Below are 15,021 nucleotides of genomic sequence, written 5' to 3'. Positions count from 1 at the left end.
CAGAGGTATAAAGGGAGATTAAATAGTACTCATCTTTTCCCGTCTTCAACGCGTTTCGCCGTTTTCAGAGGTTTCAACTGGGAAGACTGAGCAAGTTTTTGGAAAAAGATACATTGTTTTCATTTTCATTATACAGACAAAGAAAGAGAAAGGAGTGGGTGGGAAGACATGAATTGCCTGACTGCGTGGTGCTTGGAGGAATGGCCGGCTGCATTGTGGTCCACGCAGAGTATTAAATGATTTTTGAGAAATGTTAGTTTCCCCAGTTACCGTCCCGGAAAACCCAGATATTTTGAGGCTAAATTTAACCAATAGAAAATTTGCAAAGCAAATGTGTATTTTTTTTTTTAATTTCTTAAATTTTCTTTTATTTTTAAACTTTACAAAATTGTATTAGTTTTGCCAAATATCAAAATGAATCCGCCACAGGTATACATGTGTATTTGTATTTATTTGTATCCAGAATCAAATTATGTATTTAAACCGTCAATGCTGTAATGATCTCTCCCTTATTGATGTGACTGAGTTTGTGTGGTTTTTTTTTCTCTGCTGTGAGAAATTTTCTTCCACTTGCATTGATGATGAGGATATTTCTTATTTTAACAAGCTTCGGAGTTCTTGGCTCTTAAACAAAAGACAGATCAATGAAGTGTTCAATTCCTATAGCCTTTTCTGTTTTCCCGACCACCACCCCTGACCACCACACCTACGACAAGGTATTGGGACAGAGCTTCTATTATACTTAAGGCTGCAAATTCCAGGGCAGTAAATAAAATAATAACTGATTTTTTTTCCAGAAAAAACAAACACTGAAAGGACTAAAATATTCATGGAGTGGCAAACAAGATACATAAGAGAAAGGTAATTTATATAGCGAAATTAAAGGTCAAATTAAGGAAACTAAAAAATAACTCTTAAAGCTTCAAACATGACAAGTAGAGACACCAAGAAAAAGAATCAAAGTGACTTTAAATGTCACAAAGCAGCGCCAGATGCAAGAAGGCAATGAATTCACTTTCAAAATATGGAAGAAAAAATAACTCTGAACTCTACTTTGTCTTTTATAACAACTACTACAAAGGTATTATTTTTAAAAATACTTTAAATTTTTTATCAAATGTGTTGTTCACAGGGTGAAATGCATACATCATAAGCACCCAGTATTCATCATAGAGTGAATATACGTGCATAGCCAGAAGCACATAAAAACTTGCCATGCCCTGTTCATCAGAGCCTGTCCTCTCTTTGACTACCCTTTTTGTCACTACCACCTTTCCACCACTCTCTTACTTTCAACATCATAGGCTAGACTTACCTGTTTGTGAACTACATATAAATAGCATCATAGATGATGTCATTTGTATCATCGTTCTTTTACTCAACAGTAGATTTGAAAATTTTATCCATGTTATTGCATGTAATTGTGTCTCACTCATTCTCACTGCTGTATATGACCCCATTCTTTAAATGCCACATTTATTTATCTATACCATTGTTACTAGACATTTGTTTTCCATTTTAGGGAGGGTTATTATTAATAGTGTTCTATAAACATTCTTATACATGACTTTTCCTAAACATACGTACACCCTTATTAGATTATTCTTTGACATTGCCAGTTTTATCTTTTTCTATCACTTTATTTTTAAACTTTCTTTATTCTTTTTTCCTCCCAAATACATAGATGATATTTTGTGGGTGATATTTTGCTGGACCTCAATTCTTAAAATCTACTGAAGAACTGTGGCCTAAATTAGCAAAATATTATAAAATAGCAGGATGAAAACAACATTTTGTTAAGCATAGAAATTTCAGAAATTATATTGAGATTCTCCTTTAAAATATTTTCAAAAGAAGTATTCTATAAAAAAGAAAAAATTAGTCCAGGTAGACGCTACATGGAAAGATAAACAGAAAGGATAACTCATCAAAACTTATAACTGCCTAAAAAAAAGCAAATTCTTCAAAATTGTATGTTTATAATTAAATAATTTAATAATTCACATCTTTATGGAAGGGATTAAGAGAATAGATAATGAGATTTTGAGAGATAGGTGAGAATTATGCCAAGATGTATATGTTTAGGAAATAGACATAAAAATGTAATACAAGATGGAAAAAATTCTGAAAAATGACAGATCGGTCATAAGAATTTTAAAATTGGCATTTTGACAATGTAAAGCCTTTCAGGTCATATACATGGAATGTTGTTCCATTTGTTGTGTTTTCTCTAATTTCTTTCATTAAAATGTTTTATAGTTTTCACTTTAACTTTCAACTAATAAAGACCTACCATATAGCACACGGAGCTACACTCAATGTTCTCTAATGAACTATGCATGTGTGCTAAGTCACTTCAGTTGTAGCTGACTCTCTGTGACCTCATAGACTACAGCCCACCAGGCTCCTCTGTCCACAAGATTCTTCAGGCAAGAATACTGGTGTGCGTTGTCATGCCCTCCTCCAGTACTGACCTATATGAGAATCTAAAAATGAGTGGGTATGTGTATATGTATAACTTATCCACTTTGCTGTACAGCCGAAACTAATACAACAGTATAAATCAACTACACGCCAATAAATTTTTTAAAAAATTGAAGTGTAGTTAATTTACAATGTTGTGTTAGTTCAGGTGTACAGCAAAGTGATTCATTTATATATACTATACATACATACATACATTCATACATATGTGTGAGCTTTCATAGTGGCTCAGATGGTAAAGAATCTGCCTGCATTGCAGACCAGGGTTGGATCCCTGGGTTGGGAAGATCTCCTAGAGAAGGGAATGGCAACCCACTCCAGTATCTTGCCTGGAGAATTACAAGGACAGAGAATCCTGGAGGGCTATAGTCCATGGGGGTCACAAAAAGTTGGACACAACTGAGTAACTAACATTTTCAACTTTCATACATATATGTGTGTGTGTGTGTGTGTGTGTGTGTATACACACACACACACACATATATACTTTTTCAGATTCTTCTCCATTATAGTTTATTACAAGATGCTGAATACATTTCCCTGAGTTACACAGTAGGTCCTTATTGTTAATCTATTTTAAATATAGTAGTGAAGATATGTTAGTCCCAAACTTCTAGTTTATCTCTCTCCCTCTGTCCCCGCCATCCCCTTTGGTAACCATAAGTTTGTTTTCCATGTCTGTGAGTCTAACTCTGTTTTGTCAATAAATTTACTTATATTACTTTTTTAGATTCCACATATAAGTGATCTTATATAATATCTGTTTTTCTCTGACTTAATTCACTTAATATGATAACCTACAATTCTTTAACCTCTTTAATTAGATATATTTCTAAGAATTTTATTCCTTTTGATGCTATTTGGAGAAGGAAATGGCAACCCACTCCAGTGTTCTTGCCTGGAGAATCCTAGGGAAGGGGGAGCCTGGTGGACTGCTGTCTATGGGGTTGCACAGAGTCGGACATGTTATAAATAGGATTGTTTTTCCTAATTTTCTTTTTGGAAAATAAAATAATTTGTTGTTTATATGTAGAAACACCAAATTTTTGTCTATTAATTTCATATCCTATAACTTTATTGAATTTGTTTGTTCCAACAGGTTTTTTTTTGGAGGGGGGCGGTGGTTTCTATATGTAAGATCATGCCATTTCTGCAAAAGGGACAGTTTTACTTCTTCCTTATTGATTGTTATGCTTTTTATTTCTTGCCTAACTGCTCTGGCTAGGACTTCCAGTACTATATAAGAGACATGCATGGGTATCCTTGCTTTGTTCCTTATCTTGGAGGTAAATATTTCATTTTTTCATTGTCGAGTGTGATGTTAGCTATGGGCTTTTCATATATGCCCTTAATTATGTTGAGATACTTTCCTTCTATTCCTAGTTAAGAGTTTTTATCATGAAAGGATGATGAATTTTGTCAAATGTTTTTTCTATAGTGTGTTGAGATGATTATGTGATTTTTATCCTTTATTCTGTTAATGTGAAGTATCACATTAATTGGGCTTCTCAATGCAGGAGACTCAGGTTCAATCCCTGGGTCAGGAAGAAAATGGCAACCCACTCCAATATTCTTGCCTGGGAAATTCCATGGACAGAGGAGTCTGGTGGGCTACATTCCACGGGGTCGCAATGAGTCATATTTATCATGGTATGTATTACATCCCTAGTATTTATCTTATAACTGAAAATTTGTGCCTTTTGACCAGCTTCATCTAATTCCCTCTTCCCCCACCTTCTTGCTGGTGGCAACCACAAATCTGATCTCTTTCACTATGAGCTTGTTTGTTTGTTTTTGAAGTATAATAGACCTACAACACTATGCTAGTTCCTAGTGTGCAACATACTGATTCAATATTTCTATACATTACAAAATGTTCACCACAATAAGTTTAGTTATCATCTAAACCATAAAAAGATTTTACATAATTATTGACTATATTCTATACACTATACCTTTCATACCTGTGATTGATTCATTTATTGTGTAACTGGAAATTTCTACATCCTTATCTCCCTAATCTATTTCTTTCATCCTCCCACTCTATCCTGTCTGGCAGCCTTCTGTATCTATGACTATTTTTATTTTGTTATGTTTGTTTCTTTGTTTTGCTTTTCAGATTCCACATATAAATGAAATCATATGGTATTGATATTTCTCTGTCTGACATTTCATTTAGCATAATACCATCTAAGTTCACTCATGTTGTCACAGATGGAAATATCTAATTCTTTTTATGGTTGAGTAATAAGTGGCAACCCACTCCAGTATTCTTGCCTAGAGAATTCAATCCAGGTTCCAGAGGAAATTGGCAGGCTAGGTTCATTGGGTTGCAAAGAGTCAGACATGACTGAAGTGACTTAGCAAGAGTGCATCTGTACAAATAGTACAGATTTGTACATAGTACAAAATCTGTTTTATCCACTCATCTATTAATGAGACCTTAGGTTGCTTTCATATCTTGACTATTGTAAATAATGATGCAATTAATGATGCAATGAACATAGGGGCACATATCTTTTCAAATTTCTGTTTTCATTTTTTTTTTATATATACCCATGAGCAGAATTTATGGATCATATGGTAGTTCTATTTTTAATATTTTGAGAGGAGCCTACACACTATTTTCAATAGTGGCTGTACATCTCCATAAGTGTTCTCTATTATCTACATCCTCACCAACATTTTTTTGTTGTTTTTTTCATAATAGCCATTCTATTGAGCCATTCTCAAGTGTGAGGTGATATTTTACTGTGGTCATGAGTTGCATTTCCCTGATGATTAGCGATGCTGATCCTGATGTCATGTGCCTGCTGGCCATCTCTATGTCTTCTTTGGAAAAAATGTCTATTCTGGTCCTATTCTCAGTTTTAATTGGGTTGTTTTTGATGGTGAGTTACATGAGTTCTTTGTGTATTTTGGATATTTACCTCTTATCCGATATATTGTTTGAAAAATCTCCCAAACAGTAGATAGCCTTTTCATTTTGTTAGTTTCCTTCACTGTACAAAAGCTTTTTAGTTTGATGTAGTTCCATTTGTTCATTTTTGTTTTTGTTTCTCTTGCCTGAAGAGACAGAGTCAAAAAAATATTGCTAAGACTGATGTCAAAGAGCTTACTGCCTATATTTTCTTCTAGGAGTTTTATGCTGTCCAGTTTTACATTTACATCTTTAATCCATTTTGAGCTTATTTTTGTATGTGGTGTGAGAAAGTAGTCCAGTATGATTCTTTTGAATATAGCCGTCCAACTTTTACCAACATAATTTATTGAAGATGCTGTCTTTTTGCTCTTGTATATTCTTGCCTCCTATGTTGTAGATTCACTGACCATATAAGTGTGAGCTCGTTTCTGGGTTCTGATTCTGTTCCATTAATCTGTGTATCTGTGTACTAGTACCATATTGCATTCATGACTGTAGCTTCATAGTACTGTTTGAAATAAGGGAGTATGATACTTCCAGCTTTGTTCTACTTTTTAAAAATATATGTGGCTATTTGGGTTTTTTGTGTTTTCATACAAATTTTAGGAACATTTGTTCTAATTCTGTGAAAATGCCATTGGTATTTTGTTTGGGATTGTACTGAAGCTGTAGCACACCTTGGGTAGTATGGTCATTTTAACAATTTTAATTCTTCCAATCCACAAACATGGTATATCTTTCCATTTGTTTGTGTGGTTACCAATTTCTTTATCATTATCTTGTCGTTTTCCAAGTACAGGTATTTTGCCTCCTTCAGTTCAGTTCAGTTGCTCAGTTGTGTCCAACTCTTTGCAACCCCATGGACTGCAGCACACCAGGCCTCCCTGTCCACCACCAACTCCTGGAGTTCACCCAAACTCATGTCCATTGAATTGGTGATGCCATCCAGCCATCTCATCCTCTGTCATCCCCTTCTCCTCCTGCCCTCAATCTTTCCCAGCATCAGGGTCTTTTCAAATGAGTCAGCTCTCCGCATCAGGTGGCCAAAGTATTGGAGTTTCAGCTTCAACATCAGTCCTTCCAATGAACACTCAGGACTGATCTCGTTTAGGATGGACTGGTTGGATCTCCTTGCAGTCCAAGGGACTCTCAAGAGTCTTCTCCAACACCACAGTTCAAAAGCATCAATTCGTCGATGCTCAGCATTCTTTATACTCCAACTCTCACATCCATACATGATTATTGGAAAAACCGTAGCTTTGACTAGACAGACCTTTGTTAGCAAAGTAATACCTCTACTTTTTAATATGCTGTCTAGTTTGGTCATAACGTTCCTTCCAAGGAGTAAGCGTCTTTTAATTTCATGGCTACAGTCACCATCTGTAGTGATTTTGGAGCTCAAAAATATAAAGTCAGCCACTGTTTCCACTGTTTCCCTATCTATTCGCCACGAAGTGATGGGACCAGATGCCATGATCTTAGTTTTTTGAATGTTGAGCTTTAAGCCAACTTTTGCACTCTCCTCGTCACTTTCATCAAGAGACTCTTTAGTTCCTCTTCACTTTCTGCCATAAGGGTGATGTCATCTGCATATCTGAGATGATTGATATTTCTCCCAGCAATCTTGATTCCAGCTTGTGCTTCCTCCAGCCCAGCATTTCTTATGATGTACTCTGCATAGAAGTTAAATAAACAGGGTGACAGTATATAGCCTTGAAGTACTTCTTTTCCTATTTGGAACCAGTCTGTTGTTCCATGTCCAGTTCTGTTACTTCCTGACCTGCATACAGATTTCTCAAGAAGCAGGTCAGGTGATCTGGTATTCCCAGCTCTTTCAGAATTTCCCACAGTTTATTGTGATCCACGCAGTCAAAGGCTTTGGCATAGTCAATAAGCAGAAATAGATGTTTTTCTGGAACTCTCTTGCTTTTTCGATGATCCAGCAGATGTTGGCAATTTGATCTCTGGTTCCTCTGCCTTTTCTAAAACCAGCTTGAACATCGGAAGTTCACAGTTCATGTACTGTTAAAGCCTGGCTTGGAGAATTTTGAGCATTACTTTACTACTGTGTGAGATGAGTGCAATTTTGTGGTAGTTTGAGCTTTCTTTGGCATTGTCTTTCTTTGGGATTGGAATGAAAACTGACCTTTTCCAGTCCTGTGGCCACTGCTGAGTTTTCCAAATTTGCTAGCACATTGAGTGCAGCACTTTCATAGCATCATCTTTCAGGATTTGAAATAGCAAACTGAAATTCTGTCACCTCCACTAGCTTTGTTTGTAGTGGTGCTTCCTAAGGCCCACTTGACTTCACATTCCAGGATGTCTAGCTCTAGATCTGGCCTCCTTAATTAGATTTATTTCTATGTATTGTATCCTTTCTAATGCAATTGTAAATAGGATTATGTCCTTAATTTTCTTTTCAATAGTTCATTTTTAATGTATAGAAAAGGAACAAATTTCTATATATTAATTTTGTATACTGAAACTTTACTGAATTCATTAATGAGTTCTAATAGTTTGTTGATGGCATCCTTAGCATTTTCTATGTAGTACCATGTCATCTGCAAACAGTGATAAGTTTCCTACTTCCTTTCCAATCCAGAACTCTTTTTATGTCTTTTCTTATTTGGTTGCCGTGCCTAGGACTTCCAATAATGTGTCGAATACCAGTGGCAAGAGTGGTCTTTCTTGTCTTGTTCCTCATCTTATAGAAAATGTTTTTAGCTTTTTATGATTAAGTATGATGTTAGCTGTGAGTTTTTCATATATGACCTTTATTATTTGAGGTATATTCTCTCTTTACTCACTTTGTTGAGAGTTTTTATCATAAAGGAATATTGAATTTTGTAAAAGCTTTTCTGCATCTATGAGATGATCACCTGATCTTTATTCTTCAATCTGTTAATATGATGTATCACATTTGATTGATTTTCAGATATTGTACCATCCTTATCTCCCTGGGATAAACCCACTTGATCATGTTATGTGATCATTTTAATGTATTGTTGAATTAGTTTGCTAATGTTTTGTTGGGGAAATTTGCATCTATGTTCATCAGTGACATTGACCTATAATTTCCTTTTTATGATGCTTTTGTTTGCTTTAGATATCCAAATGATGATAGCTTCATAAGTGAATTTAGAAGCATTTATTCCTCTGAATTTTTTTTGAAATAATTTGCAAAAGATATATGTTAACTGTTCTCTGAATGTTTGTTAGAATTCACCTGTGATGCTACCTAGTTCTGGTCTTTTTTTGGCTGGGATTTTCCTTAATTACTGATTTAATTTAATGACTGGTAAATGGTCTGTTTATATTTTCAATTTCTTCTTGTTTCAGTCTTAGGAGATTGTACTGATGCAGTGTCAGTTGTAACTTCTCTTTCATTTCTGATTTTATTCATTTGAACCTATCCTGTTTTTCTTGATCAGTCTAATGGTTTAGCGATTTATCTTTTCAAAGAACCAGCTCTTAGTTTCATTGATCTTTTCTGTTATTTTTTAAATCTCTATTTCATTTATTTCTGCTCTAATCTTTATGATTTCTTTCCTCCTATTAACTTTGGCATTTATTTGTTCTTCTTTTTCTAGTTCCATTAAGTGTAAAGTTAGATTGTTACCTGAGATTTTTTTGCTTCCTGAGGTAGACTTTTATCATGTAAACTTCCCTTTTAGAACGGATTTTGCTATGTCACATATATTTTTGGATTGTGTTTTTTGTCTCCAGGTATTTTTTATTTCTTCTTTAATTTTTTTCTGTGATTCATTTGTTGTCTAGTGGCATATTGTTCAGCCTCCATATGTTTGTGGCTTTTGCAGCTTTTTCTTGTAGTTGATTTCTAGTCTCATAGCCTTGTGGATGGAAAAGTTGCTTGATAAACTTTCAATCTTCTAAAATTTCCTGAGATTTATTTTGTAGCCTAGCATGTGATCTATCCTGGAGAATGCTCTATGTGTATGTGAAAAGACTGTGTATTCTGCTGCTTTAAATGGAATATTCTATATAGATCTATTAAGTCCAATGTGTTGTTTAAGGCAATTGTTTCCTTGATGTTTTTGTCTGGATAATCTGTCCATTGATATAAATGAGGTGTTTAAGTCCCTTACTATTATTATGTCATTATTATTGTATTATTGTCAATTCCTGCCTTTATGTTTGTTAATATTTGTTTTATATATTTAGGTATTCCTATGTTGAATGTGTATGTTTATAATTGTTATACGTTCTTGCTGCTTGATCTCTTTATTATTTTGTAATGTCCTTCTTTGTCTATTATATCTTGGTTTTAAAATCCATTTTGTCTGATGTAAGTATTGCTTCCCCAGCTTTTTTTCTTTTGATTGCCATTTGCATGGGATACTATTTCTATCTCCTTACCCTCAGGCTAGTGTAGATTTGGATTTGAAGTGAGTCTCTTATGGGGAACATATATATGGGTCTTGTTTTCTTGTTTATTCAGTCACTCTTCATCTTTTGATTGGAGCATTTACTCCATTTACATTTAAAGTAATTATTGATAGGAGGGCATGGAAACCCACTCCACTATTCTTGCCTGGAGAACCTCATGGACAGAGAAGCCTGGCAGGCTACAGTCCATAGAGTCACAAAGAGTTGGACATGACTGAAGTGACTTAGCACAGACATAGACATGTGCTTACTGGGATTCCCAGGTTGTACTTGTGATAAAGAACCCACCTGCTAATGCAGGAAATGTGAGAGACACAGGTTTGATCCATGGGTCAGGAAGATCCCCTGGAGGAGGGCATGGCAACCCACTCCAGTATGCTTGTCTGGAGAATTCCCATGGACAGAGGAGCCTGGCAGGCTATACCCCATTGGGTCACAAAGAGCTAGACATGACTGAAATGACTGAGCACGCACACATGCACATGTACTTATTATCATTTTGTTAGTTGTTTTCAGGTTCTTGGTTGCACAGAGTTGGACACGACTGAAGTGACTTAGCAGCAGCAGCAGCATGGTCCTTTTTTATTCCTTTCTTTTTTTGCTCTGTTCCCTTGAGATATGGTAACTATCTTTAGTTTTAAATTTGGATTCCTTTCTCCATTCTGTGAGTATATCTATCATAAATTTTGGTTGTTGGTTACCATGAAGTTTATATATATATATATATATATATATATATATATGAATCTATATATAGATTATTTATATATACACGATTATTTTAGGTTGCTGATCTCTTATATTCAAATGCATTTTAACAGCCTTGTATTTTTACTCCTCCAAGTTTACTGTTTTGACATTATATCATTTATCTTTGTCTTTTGTATATCCCTTTACAATTGTTGTGAATATAGTTGATTTTAGTACATTTGCCTTTTAGCCTTTCTACTAAGTTTATAAGTAGTTGATCTAATACCTTTACTGTATATTTGCCTTTACGAATGAGATTTTTCCTTTTGTAATTTTTGAGCCTCTAGTTTTTGTTCCTTTTTTTTCTGCTTAGAAAAATTCCTTTTACATTTCTTGTGAAGCTGCTTTGGTGGTGAACTCTTTTAGTTTTTGCTTATGTATAGAACTTTTGCTTTCTCCATCAAATCTGAATGAAAGCCTTGCCAGATAAAGTATTCTTGTTGTAGGAGTTCCCTTTCATTGCTTTAAATATATAGTACCACTCCCTCTGGCCTGAAGAGTTTTTGCTGAATAGTGAGCTGACAGTCTTTTGGGAGTTCCTTTGTGTATAACTTGTTACTTTCTCCTTGATGCTTTTAATATTCTCTTTATTTTTGTCATTTTAATTACAATATATCTCTTTGTGTTTTTATTTGGGACTCTGTTCCTCTTGGACCTAGATGTCTGTTTTCTTTCTCAACTTAGGGAAGTTTTCAGCCAATATGTCTTCAGATATGTTCTCTGTCTTTTTCTCTCTTCTCCTTCTAGACCCTTATAATGACAACATCAGTGTACTTGATGTTGTCCCAGAAGTCTCTTAATCTGTCCTTATTTATTAAAATGCTTTTTTTCTGTTTAGCTTGAGTGATTTCCACACTCCTTTAAATTACTGCTTCTTCCCCAGGTCTCTGTTGAGTGAAATTTTGTGTGTACCTTTAGCAATGACATCTCTACTTCCTAAAGCCCTTAGGCTCTCCTGAAAGCACATCACACTGGCCTTCAAATCCAGATTTTCTAGGGCTCATCTTCCTGGTGCAGGACCCCCAGGGTGGACTGTTCGATATGGAACTTGTACCACTCACTCTTGGGGGGAACCTCTGCAATTGTGACTCTCCTCCTGTTTGTGGGTCATCTACCTGGGATATGGTTCTTGACTATACTGAGTCTCCACTTCCCCATCCATCCAATGGAATGTGGTTCCATTTTTATATCTTTAGCTGTAGAAGACCTTCTCTGCTAGTTTTTGGGTTGTCCTCATTGATAGTTGCTCTGAAAATTATAATTTTGATGTGCTTATCTGAGGAGGTGAGCTCAGGGCCTTTCTCCTCTACTATCTTGGCCAAGTTCACGCCTGTGTGAGCCTTTTACTGTGCCATTGAATTTAATTTTCCGGTATTTTGTTAAGGCCTTTTCCATATATTTCTGCTGTTACTGCTCAGCTGTTCAGTCATGTCTGACTCTTTGTGACCTCAGGGACTGTAGCCCACCAGGCTCCTATGTCCATAGGATTCTCCAGGCAAAATACTGGATTGAGTTGCTATTCCCTTCTCCAGGGGATCTTCCCGACACAGGAATCGAACCCTGGTCTACCACATTGCAGGCAGATTCTTTACCATCTGAGCCACCAGGGAAGTCCTTCCATATATTTATGTTGGTATAAAAGTAATTGTGGTTTAGCAGTATTTAACTTTGCTGTTTGATATTGGAATACATTCTTAAATAAATGTGGTTATGTTACATATCATTTTAATGCACATTTCTCACTTTATGCTTTTTTTTTTTTTTTGCTAATGACATTACTTGCTGTGTATTGTGTATTTATTTTAGACTAGGGAAATGATGTTTTTTAGAAAAACAGCAAATTTAAGTGATTTTCATACTCAAGTTCAAAATGGGTTGTAAAGCAGCAGAGACAACTCACAGCATCAACAATGCATTTGTTCCAGAAATTGCTGGAGATAAGAACCTCGAAGATGATGAATGCAGTGGCTGGCCATTGGAAGTTGACAACAACAAATTGAGAGTGGTCATCGAAGCTGATCCTCTTACAACTACATGAGAAGTTGCTGCACAATTCAACATCAACCATTCTATGGTCATTTGGCATTTGAAGCAAATTGGAAAGTTCAATAAGTGGGTGCCTCATGAGCCCACTGAAAATTTAAAAAATTGTCATTTTTGAAGTGTGATTATATGCAACAACAACAAAACATTTCTCAATCGGATTGTGATGTGCAATGTACAGTGGATTTTATATGACAACTGGTGATGGCCAGCTTGGTGGTTGGACTGAGAAGAAGCTCCAGAGCACTTTCCAACACCAAACTTGCACCAAAAAATGGTTATGGTCACTGTTTGGCAGTCTGCTGTCCATCTGATCCACTACAGCTTTCTGAATTCCAGTGGAAACTACATCTGAGAAGTATGATCAGCAAATCAATGAGATGCACCAGAACTGCAATGTCTGCAGCTGGCATTGGTCAACAGAAAGAGCGCAGTTCTTCTGTATGACAACACTCAACCACATGTCTCACAACCAATGCTTCAAAAGTTGAACGGATAGGGCTATGAAGTTTTGCCTTATCTGCCATGTTCACCTCATCTCTTGCCAACCGACTATCATTTCTTCAAGCATCTTGACAACTTTTTGCAGGGAAAACACTTCCACCTACCAGCAGGAGGCAGAAAATACTTTCCAAGAGTTCATTGAATCCTGAAGCATGGATTTTTACATTACAGGAATATTGGCTAAAAGTGTTGATTTCAATGGCTCCTATTTTTATTAATAAAGATGTGTTTGAGCCTAGTTATAATGATTTAAAATTCACAGTCCAAAACCATAATTACATTGCACCAACCTAATATATTTGTTATATAATACATTTCTGTTCTTGTGTTGTCTTTACATTTGGTATCAGGTAAATCTGGTCTAATAAAATGAGATTGGAACTGTTCCCTCCTTTTTAATTTCTTGAGTTTAAGAAACATCAGCATTGATTCTTGTTTAAATGTCTGGTAGAATTTGGTGCCTGTTTGGTAGAATTTATATGTTTGGTAGACTGAAGTCATTTCAGTCATGTTCAACTCTTTGCAACCCTATGGACCATGGCCTGCCAGGCTCCTATGTCCATGGGATTCTCCAGGCATGAATGCTGGAATGGGTTGCTATGCCCTCCTCCTGGGAATCTTCCTAACCCAGGAATCAAACCGACGTCTCTTTCATCTCCTGCATTGGCAGGTGAGTTCTTTACCACTAGCACCACCTGGGAAGCCCCAGAGAATGTACTGGGGTGGGTAGCTGGTCCCTTCTCCAAGGGATCTTCCTGACCCAGGGACTAAACCTGGGTCTTTCGCATTGCAGGCAGATTCTTTACTATCTGAGCCACCAGGGAAGTAGTGAAGCCATCTTATCTTGAACTTTTATTTATTAGAAAGTTTTTGGTTACTGATACAATTTACATAATAGTTATAGATCTGTTCAGACTTTCTGTTTCTTCTTAGTTTTGATAAGGTTGTATGTTTTTAGGAATTTATTTATTCTAGATTATCTAGTTGGTGGCATATAATATCTCACAGTAGTCTCTTATGATCCTTTTTATTTCTGTTCATCAATTATAATGTTTCTTGCTTCATTTCTGATTTTATTTATTTGTCTTCTTTCCGTTTTTCTTAGTCTAGTTAATGGCTTGTCAATATTTTTATCTCTTCAAAAACCAACTTATAGTTTTGTTTTTTTTTATTATTTAATAAAACATTTTTATTTCTTCAGTCTTTGTAACTTCCTTCCTTGTGCTAACTTTAGGCTCAGTTTTTTCTTCTTTTCTAGCTCCTTAAGGAGTAGAACTAGGTTTTTTATGTAATGACTATGAGAATTCCCATAGCATTTCTTACATGAACAGAAAAAAACAAATCTATAGTTCATATGGAACACAAAAAGCCATAATAGCCAAATCAATCTTGAGAAAGAAGAATGAACCTGGAGATATGATATTTCCTGATTTTAGAGTATAATACCAAAGTTACAGTAATTAAAACTGTGGAACTGTGGTAATGACAGACATATGAATAAATAAAATAGAGAACTCAGATATAAATCCATATATACACAATTGGTTGATTTTTGACAAGAGTGCCAAGAATGCACACTAGGGAAAAAATTGTCTCTTGAAGTTATTGTTAAAACTGGATCTTCACATGCAAAAGACCGAAATTGAATCTTTACTTTATACCATATAGAAAAGTCAACTCAAAATCAACAAAAGACTTAAATGTAAGACTTGACACTGTTAAAATCCCAGAAAAAATATAGGTGAAAGACTTCATGACATTGGTCTTAGCAGTGATTTCAAGGATGTACACCAAAAGTACAGGCCACAAAAGCAACATAGACACATGAAACTGCTGCTGCTAAGTCGCTTCAGTCATGTCCGACTCTGTGCGACCCCATAGACAGCAGCCCACCAGGCTCCTCCGTCCCT

General features: G+C 35.6%; 1 long non-coding RNA gene across 2 annotated transcripts; it reads left to right on the top strand.

Annotated features, from left to right (window-relative positions):
* The first annotated feature begins 81 nt into the window (after positions 1–81).
* LOC129643513 (uncharacterized) lies at positions 82–13,708 on the top strand. Of its 2 annotated transcripts, none has more exons than XR_008710342.1 (3): positions 82–861; positions 4,002–4,134; positions 12,490–13,708. It is a non-coding gene; the product is annotated as an uncharacterized LOC129643513 (long non-coding RNA). The 2 variants fall into 2 exon arrangements; XR_008710341.1 differs by having other exon boundaries at positions 82–1,081.
* The last annotated feature ends 1,313 nt before the right edge of the window (positions 13,709–15,021 follow it).

The sequence above is a fragment of the Bubalus kerabau genome, chromosome 2 (assembly GCF_029407905.1).
Source record: "Bubalus kerabau isolate K-KA32 ecotype Philippines breed swamp buffalo chromosome 2, PCC_UOA_SB_1v2, whole genome shotgun sequence".
In the NCBI taxonomy this organism is placed as follows: Eukaryota; Metazoa; Chordata; class Mammalia; order Artiodactyla; family Bovidae; genus Bubalus; species Bubalus kerabau.
This window is presented reverse-complemented; position numbering and strand designations above follow the sequence as displayed.